Source organism: Myxocyprinus asiaticus, chromosome 4, assembly GCF_019703515.2.
Source record: "Myxocyprinus asiaticus isolate MX2 ecotype Aquarium Trade chromosome 4, UBuf_Myxa_2, whole genome shotgun sequence".
In the NCBI taxonomy this organism is placed as follows: domain Eukaryota; kingdom Metazoa; phylum Chordata; class Actinopteri; order Cypriniformes; family Catostomidae; genus Myxocyprinus; species Myxocyprinus asiaticus.
Genome location: NC_059347.1, coordinates 10,490,585 through 10,499,555, shown reverse-complemented (window position 1 = coordinate 10,499,555; position 8,971 = coordinate 10,490,585). Strand labels below are relative to the sequence as shown.

The following is an 8,971-nucleotide window of genomic DNA, read 5'->3' as shown; positions in this document are numbered from 1 at the left end:
GTGTTGTTTCTGAGAGTTCCAGTACCCTACAATTGGCCATTAGCCACTGACAAGCATCATCTCCTATCAGACATCCACCAGGTTTACCTTCCCCTTTGCCATGACCAAAAGTGTGTTGCGTCACCAGCGTGGGGAAACCTGGGTTCGGATCCCGTGTTGAAACAAGGAAGTAATAATGTTCGCAAAGGCAGTGACAAGTGTGATTCGAAGGTTGAATTTTTCCCCCAAACATTACATTTTTACTCCATTGATGGTTAGGTTTAGGTTTGCTGGTTTGGGTTGGGGGATTTAGTTTATAAAATATGCATTCCTCTTTACTGTATTACAGTCTGCATCTGAAAACAACTCACTTTTGCCACTCCTCTGTAGATATTTCACCCGGAAAATAGACACGTGCCCAAACGCCTAACAATACTTACCACTTTGGCCACTGGGGGAAGTGTTTCGATTTTCTGTAAGCACAGACCGATTTCAGCTAAAGAAAAGTCAACCTACTGTTTCTGATCTCACAGTGAGACCAGAGGTCAAATTGGTAGACCAACTTTGTCAAGCTAATTAGAGCTTGTAGACCAGCTTGGACCAGCAACAGACCAGCTACCATGTTGCAAAAACAGCTTGACCAAGACAAGCTGATATGACCTTGTTTTTCAAGCAACGTACTTAACTTCTTCCAGGGCCACAGTCTTAATACATGAACTATGCCTTATAATGTGTTTAAGTGGGAGAGAAAATGTTTAATTTGAAAATATTTCTCATTGGATTACAGTGTTGTTGTTTTGACAGTGAATAGTGTTTATCACAAGGAAAATGTAATAAAATAATGTTACATGATTTAACTAAACTTGTACTGAATTGTTCTCAGCAGTTTAGGTGTGAGACGCTAAACTACTGCACAAACTGTATACCAGATGGATTTAATATGGAATTTAAATGCAATTTTATTCTGCATTACAGTATATGGGACCTTTGGCAGCCCTAATTATTGGTAAAAATCATAAGTGTGGCGATTATTTTTTGCTCAAACCATTTATGACCTTAAAATCCTTTGAGGAATTTACATAAACACATATGTTGTCGTATTTTTAAGTATAATCTGTCTAAGATTGTGTATGTAAATGTGACCATTGTGCTAAAGACCATTTATCACTGAAAACTGTTAGAGTAACTTGCTTTTGTATCTGTATCTTGTACACTGTATCTGATTATTGAATATTCCCTTTTGCTTTCTTTGCAGAACCACCACCCTCTGGACTAAACAAACAAACAAAAAACAAACAAAAAATGAATATGCTTTTTCCCTGACTGGTCCCGGAACAACTAAAAGGGGCTCTACCTCCTCAGTTAGCGGCCATATCTGACAGGATTGTTCTTTCCTAAAACCAAAACTGATAAAGGCTTAAAGGAGTGCTACTGAACAATGACAGTCAATGAAACATAATTACAGATGGCTTTTTTCTCTGAGCGAGGAGGACAACTCAATATTTTGTGAGGAATTTTTGATTTTCAGCCAAAGTGGTTAGTTGGAGCTCACATGGAAAGCAGTTCAGATATCTGAGGGGTTTTTTTAAAGTTTTTTTTTTTAAGTTTTTTTATTTTTTTATTCTGAGGGCCATTCTATTTACAAAAAGTGAGGATTTCTTGCTGATAAAATTAATCAAGCTCTTCTTGTTATATGGTATCTCTTTGCTGCCTGAAACTGAAGTTTCCAGGACATTGTGCATGGTCTCTTTTCTGGAATAAGACTGTTCAGGATGTTCTCCATTGTGTCTCACTGATTCTCAAACACCAACAACACCAACTCATATGGGACGAAGTGCATTCATAGTCTGACAAGTAACACACACTCAAACAGCAGGAGAAAGATACAGCGAGTCAATGTGGAGTCCATTAGATTTCACTGGCTGATCTCCCTCAGAGCTGAAACAGCACCTACTCAGCTTTGGTGCCAAGCATAAAAGCTCTCTCTCTGTTATCTCTGTCTATCCTGATCATGCTGGCTAGCTTATCCTGATCCTGCTATTGACAGACCTGATGTCCAAGCCAAACTTTCAAGGGTACGGCATTTGTCTTTATTGTCCTGTTTTCAGGTTACACGTGTTGTGTTCCTTTCCTCCACCAGAATTGTCAATCGATTTGGCAATATGTGGTTATTGTCCATGTTTAATGTGCGGTCATTGACAAATTAGTGTGTTGAAAAAAACAACAACTGATAATGTGGTATCTAAACTGGAGTAAGGTAGGTCATTGTATGGTAAGTTTCACAGCTAGGAATTAATTTAAACAAACAAAATGCTCTTGAGGTGGCTAGATATATTTTTATTTGCTAAATAAAGTATTCAACCTCCTATAATGGAGAGAAAGAAAAAAAAAACTACCACCACTGAAAGGTGCAGTTCAGTTCTCTATTTGGGAACACTGTGCCCAAATCTAGCATGGTGTGAGTCATACAAAATTGCCAGAAATTTTTCGGTCCACACAAAGAGCGGAACACTGCCAAAAAAATAAATAAAATAAAAAAATAAATAGTCACTCTGTAGTAATAGTAATAATTTTATATTATTTGTATTATTGAAGTCATCATGTCATCCTAGATGTGTATGACTTTCTTTCATCTGCAGAACACAAACAAAGATTTTTAGAAGAATATCTCAGCTCTGTAGGTTCATACAATGCAAGTGAATGGTGATAAGAACTTTGAAAGCCCAAAGGGGACATAAAGGCAGCATAAAATTAATCCATACAACTCCGGTGGTTAAATCCATGTCTTCAGAAGAAATATGATAGGTTTGGGTGAGAAACAGATCAATATTTAAGTCCTTTTTCTAAAATGTAAATCTACACTTACACTTTCACTTCCACATTCTTGTGGTTGGGGCTGGTCAAAGGTGGAAATTGATATTAAAAAAGGACTTTTTTAATCAGTTTCTCACCCTCACCTATCATATCACTTCATAAAATGTGGATTTAACCACTGGAGTCATATGGATTACGTTTATGCTGCTTTTATGTGCTTTTTGGCTCTTCAGATTTCTGATCACCATTCACTTCGTATGGACCTACAGAGCTGATATATCCTTCTAAGAATCTTTGTTTGTGTTCTGCAGAAGAAAGAAAGTCATACATATCTGGGATGGCATGAGGGTTAATAAATGATGAGAGAATTTTCACTTTTGGGTGAACTATCCCTTATTTTATATTTTTTAGGGTCTTATTTTCATAAACATATAACAAAATTTTGTTAGGTTTATAAAAAAAAAAAAACTTGCTTCCCCTTTAAATTAAGTTTGTTTCAGTCATGACAACTCTGAATAAATTTAAGGTGTTAAAATTTGGTAGGTATGTTCTTGGAGGACTAGATCTGCTACGATGCTGCTGCTGAGCAAGTATGTGCAGAAGACATCCTGAATTTACTAGACATACATAAAGTCAGCCTTGAATTAGATCTAGACCAGTGGTGCTGGGGAGGAGGAGGGTTTAAAGAAAAAAACCTTCATAGCGCACTGTAGTGAAACTTGCTTATCTCCAATAACTGAGTAATTTAAATTTTAGACAAAGAGAGAGTATGCAAGTTGACAGATTACATGTCAAGGACCTATCAGCTTGCGCCATGTAGAGTTTAATGGATTAATTTATGGTGTGTTCACGTCATGTCGGAATAATGTTCGAGATAACGACTTCTAAAAAGCATTCATGTCTTTGTAGAACTTGTAATTACAAGATGTATACTCAGAATTCTATAAAAGCTCCAACGCACACGTCGGTATGTCATGTAAAAAGAACCAATGTGGCAGTGGCCTCAACAGGGATATTCCAGGTTCAATACAGCGTTTGTGGCATAATATTGATTACCACAAAGATTTATTTTGACTCGTCCCTCCTTTTCTTAAAAAAAGTAAAAATCTCGGTTTCAGTGAGGTACTCAATTTTTAAACATTTAAATACTTACTGTATAGCCACAAGACGTAAACCATATGTGTGTGTTAACATGATTTAAATGTGATAAAATCAATTACTAACCTTTTCTGTGTAAAGTTTTTTTTTATACAGAATTTTGCAACTTCGTTACCATGATGATGTAATGTCAACAATCCCTAAAATCCTAAAATGACTGTAAATATGACAATTTAAACAACTTTACAGCTCAAATAATACATGAGTTTTAACAGAAGAATTAATGTAAGTGCTTTTATAAAATTATAAGCTTCACAAAAAAACTTTAAACCCTCCAAAAATTGGCTCCATTCACTTCTATTGTAAGTGCCTCACGGCAACCTCAATTTTGTTTTATATTTTCTATTTTTTTTAAAGTCAAAAATAATTTTTGTGGTAAACATTATGCCACAAATTCTGTTGACTGAGCTTAACTTTTATTGAACCCAGAACATTCTTTTATAGCAAGTGAACCCAAATTTCTGTTTGATATTCCATTTTATTATGCCATTGATGCCTGAAGCATTTTTGTTTTGCTCTCTCTCTCTCTCTCTATATATATATATATATATATATATATATATATATATATATATATATATATATATATATATATATACTGTTTAAAAAGCTGTCCATATGATTTTAATATTACATTTCAGTGTCTAACTAAACATACAGGTAATAAGTGAGCTGAAACCACACTTTACATATGAATACAGGTACAAATAGTAATGGGATCAGGTTGTCTTTCCATACTTATAAAGATCAGCTATGTTTATTCATTGTGGCTCACATCTAATGTCCTTACAGTTAGAATACAACCCTTGAACTACTCAGCCCATAGATAGGGGTGTGGCAGAGGTCACTGCTGGTATTAGACATGAGCGGTCAGCAGGCAGATTATCACTGCATGTTTCTGTGTATTTGAATGCATGAATATCACAGGATTGTGGGATCTGGCAAAAGTAAAGGAATGATTTGGGATTACAGAGTTGGAGGGAGTCACGTTTGTGGTTTGCATGAGAGAATCAAATGAGATTGAATTGAGTGAAGGAATTATAAAATCTTGTTCAAATGCAAGCATCAGAAGGAGAAGGAGAAATGAACGGTGAAAAATAATGTCACGATGAAACACAAGATATTGCATGAACGCGGCAGAGAGAAATTGTGACTCAGTTGGCAGCCTTCTCATGCAGGGCACGTTTGAAAAAAGGAGAGAGAAATGAAGGTGGTGAGAGAGGAATAGAGAGGGAAATGTGGGGAGGGGATTGAGATTGTTCACTCTCCATTTAAACACACTGCCATCTTAAAGAATGATGAATTGAATACAAATGCAGCACTCCTACTGAATAAATATACACCTTACCAACTCAACCAGACAGAAATGCACAGATTGAAAGCCAACATCCGTGTGCAAGCCAAATGCAAATGCCATGCATAAAAATCAGCTATAAAACGTTTTGTGCAGGAGCTAATGATGCAATGACGTACCTGGCCAAGAAACAGTCAGCAGCCAAATGTCTAATTGCTTTTGGTGTGCTATAATGGGGAGAGACATGCATTCTTATATAGTTAATGGTTATAAAGCTAAATACCCGCAAATTAAAGCTGACAGTTTTACCCTTATAGTATTCTCAGCCTCAGATTGCACACAAATGCATGTTGCAAACAAAAATGACAAGGGTGCATTAAACATTAGCGTTAGCGTTAAACAATTTCTGCTGCAGTCTGTGTCAATGCATGTACCCATAGTGCAGAATTATTATGGCCTATTTATTTACAATTAATTTCAAATACTTCATCTTAACAGACCTACCTCACATTCCAATCATAACTCAGGGATGATAAATTAAAGCAAATCTATGTCATATTATTGTATGATTTTAAAGGAGAGTATGTCTGTTAGTAGGCAGCACGTCACAGAGTATAACTATGTCTTTATTAGAGAAATGCAAGAATATAGTATAAACAAGAGAACATATACACATTAAAGAGCATTAGAACAAAACGGGTGTGACATATGTATATATGTCACAAAAAATGTTACATTACATGTAAAGATCGTACAGAGTATAAGCAATGATAATGATCAGATTGCTTTCATGTACTTACTTTTTAACTCCGGGTATGTTATTAGATCCATTTTAAAATGTTCAAATAAAGGAATATTTCCATCACAGTGTCCGATTACAAAAAATAACTGGTTTAATAATTGCAAACATGGAGTTACATCCTCTCAGTTTAAGTGCAATGATTGGGGAAGCTTTCACTGGTGACCAAATATGTACAATGTAAACAAATAATTATGTCAAAAAAATAAAGATGAAAATGCCACAATATCTAAAACTTCATTATATAAAAAATACAAATGGGAGATGCATGCTGCAATAGTGAAAACATTAACATTAAATGTAAGATTGGGTTTAAACGCGGTCTATTCATACTTGAGTTGAGCATATTAATCATTTGATCAGGTTTCTTAGCTCTGTAGGTCCATACAATGCAAGTGAATTGAGACCAAAACTTTGAAGGTCTAAAAAGCACATAAAGGCAGCATAGAGTAATGTGTCTTCAGAAGCAATATGATTAATATTTAAGTTCTAGGGGGGGCCTGGGTAGCTCAGCAAGTAAAGACACTGACTACCACACCTGGTGTCGCAAGTTCAAATCCAGGGCATGCTGAGTGACTCCAGTCAGGCTTCCAAAGCAACCAATTGGCACAGTTCTCACTCTCAGTGAGGTGCATGGTGAGTTGTGCATGGATGCCACGGAGAATAGCGTGAGTCTTAACACGCACTAGGTCTCCGTAGTAACACACTCAACAAGCCATGTGATAAGATGCACAGACTGATTGTCTCAGACGCATAGGCAACTGAGATTCATCCTCCACCACCTGGATTGAGGCAAGTCACTATGCCACCATGAGGACTTAGAGCACATTGGGAATTGGGCATGCCAAATTGGGGTGAAAAGGGGAGAAATTTTTTTTTTTTTTTGATGTTCTGTTTAACTATAAATCTACACTTTCACTTACACATTCTTCTTCTTTTGTTTTTTTTTTTTTTTTTGTCGATTCGCATTCTTCATGCATATTGTCACATATTGGTCAGGGCTGGACAAAGGTGGAAATTTTTAGTAAAAAAAGACTTAAATATTGATCTGTTTCTGACCCACACTAATGTTATTGCTACAGAAGTTCCCTATCTGTCACTCACTCGACGTTGTGTCGATGTAGTGACACTAGGGTTCACTCTTGGGAGCCCCAAACACCTCTGCTTTTTTGAAAAAAGGCCAATGAGAATTGACGAGTGGAATTTGCATGCCACTTCCCTGGACATACGGGTATATAAGGAGCTGGTATGCAACCACTCATTCAGATTTTCTCTTCAGAGCCGAGCGGTTGTATTCAGTGCACTGAATTCAATTCTTTCCAAAGACACACCTCAAAACTGCTGGATTTATGGCGCATCAGCGGCTTCTCCCCCTCTGCACCCATGGAGTGAAGAGAACACCCCTGGGCATTCGGCAGAGCGAATATAAGAGAGTATATTCTAAAAGAGTATATTTTCATTCACAAAAAGAGGTTTGAGGCCGCGTCGGTTAGCACTGGGGGAGATTTGGGCACAGACCTCCCATTCCCCAGCACGCTCGCTTGCGCTCATCTCAGCACGAGTTCGACTTCTCGTTCGACTTCTCGCAGGAAGCAGACGCCACCCATCTCGCGGCCGGCTGCTAAGAACCCAAGGAAGGCTTCGAAGCACCCCCGAGACGGGCGACCCAGGGGCAAGGAGACCCACTTCTCTGGGGCTGGTCGACAGACCACTCCATCCCCCGGTGGAGGGCCGGGAGGAGAATCTTTTGTCGCTGCATACCCAGGAGGCTGCAGCACCTAAAAGCCTGACAAAAGAATGGTTCCCTCATCTCCTGGGTCACATATCCAGTGCGCATGGCCGTCATCACGACCACCGTCCACGTCCCATTTTGGCAGGTATGGCACTCCAGCGGCAGACCCCCCACCCCTGTGCACCCAGCTGTGGAACAAAAACGCCCACACGGGATTGGTTCCAGTGGACTACGGGGACGAGATTCCTCCTCCCCCTCCTCGGCCAATCTTATGGTGGGCGGCAGGAGCAAGGTAAGTGCTTCGATGTCCCTGGACTCAGCATGGCCACGGGGCTCGGGTCCCCTCGAAGTGGCACCTCGAACTCCGTCCCGCCGCGAGGCCCCACCCGCCGGTATGTCCAACATGATCATTCCCTTGGTCCCCTCGCCCAGAATTTGGCTGCATGGCTCACGCTTTCCAACCCATTGTGATGGCTGTCCCGGACCGTCCGACTCGGCTATGCGATTCAGTTCGCCAGGCGCCCGCCCAGGTTCAGCGGCATCCGCTTCACCTCGGTGAAGGGTGACAATACCGCTACCTTGCGTGCAGAGATCACTACCCTTCTGCGCAAGGGCACGATAGAGCCTGTCCCTCCAGCCGAGATGAAGAAAGGATTCTACAGCCCTTCATCGTATCGAAGAAAGGCAGTGGGTTGCGACCAATCCTGGACCTGTGAGTACTGAACCGGACTTTGCAAGAGTCCAAGATGCTGACGCAAAAACGCACTCTAATGAGCGTCCAGCATCAAGATTGGTTCGCGGCGGTAGACCTGAAGGACATGTACTGCCACGTCTTGGTCTTACCTCGACACAGACCCTTCCTGCGGTTTGCCTTCGAAGGCCAGGAGTACCAGTACAAGGTGCTCCCCTTCGGCCTGTCCCCTCGCATCTTCACGAAGGTCGCAGAGGCAGCCCTTTCCCCGCTAAGGGAAGTGGGCGTCCGCATGCTCAACTATCTCGATGACTGGCTAATCCTAGCTCACTTTCGAGAGTTGCTGTACGCACACAGGGACCTCGTGCTCTGGCACCTCAGCCGACTTGGGCTTCGGGTCAACTGGGAAAAGTGCAAGCTCTCCCCGATTCAGAGCATCTCTTTTCTTGGTTTGGAGTTGGACTCAGTCTCGATGACAGTGCGCCTCACGAACGAGAGCATGCA

At 40.2% G+C, this 8,971-nt stretch overlaps 1 protein-coding gene across 1 annotated transcript in view; it reads left to right on the top strand.

Moving 5' to 3' along the window:
- The first annotated feature begins 1,271 nt into the window (after window positions 1–1,271).
- LOC127433899 (leucine-rich repeat transmembrane protein FLRT1-like) overlaps window positions 1,272–8,971 on the top strand; it is a 46,167-nt gene continuing 38,467 nt past the window's right edge. Inside the window, exon 1 of the mRNA XM_051686222.1 lies at window positions 1,272–2,054. The gene's annotated coding sequence lies outside the window, so the exon portion shown is untranslated. The remainder of the gene's footprint in view (window positions 2,055–8,971) is intronic.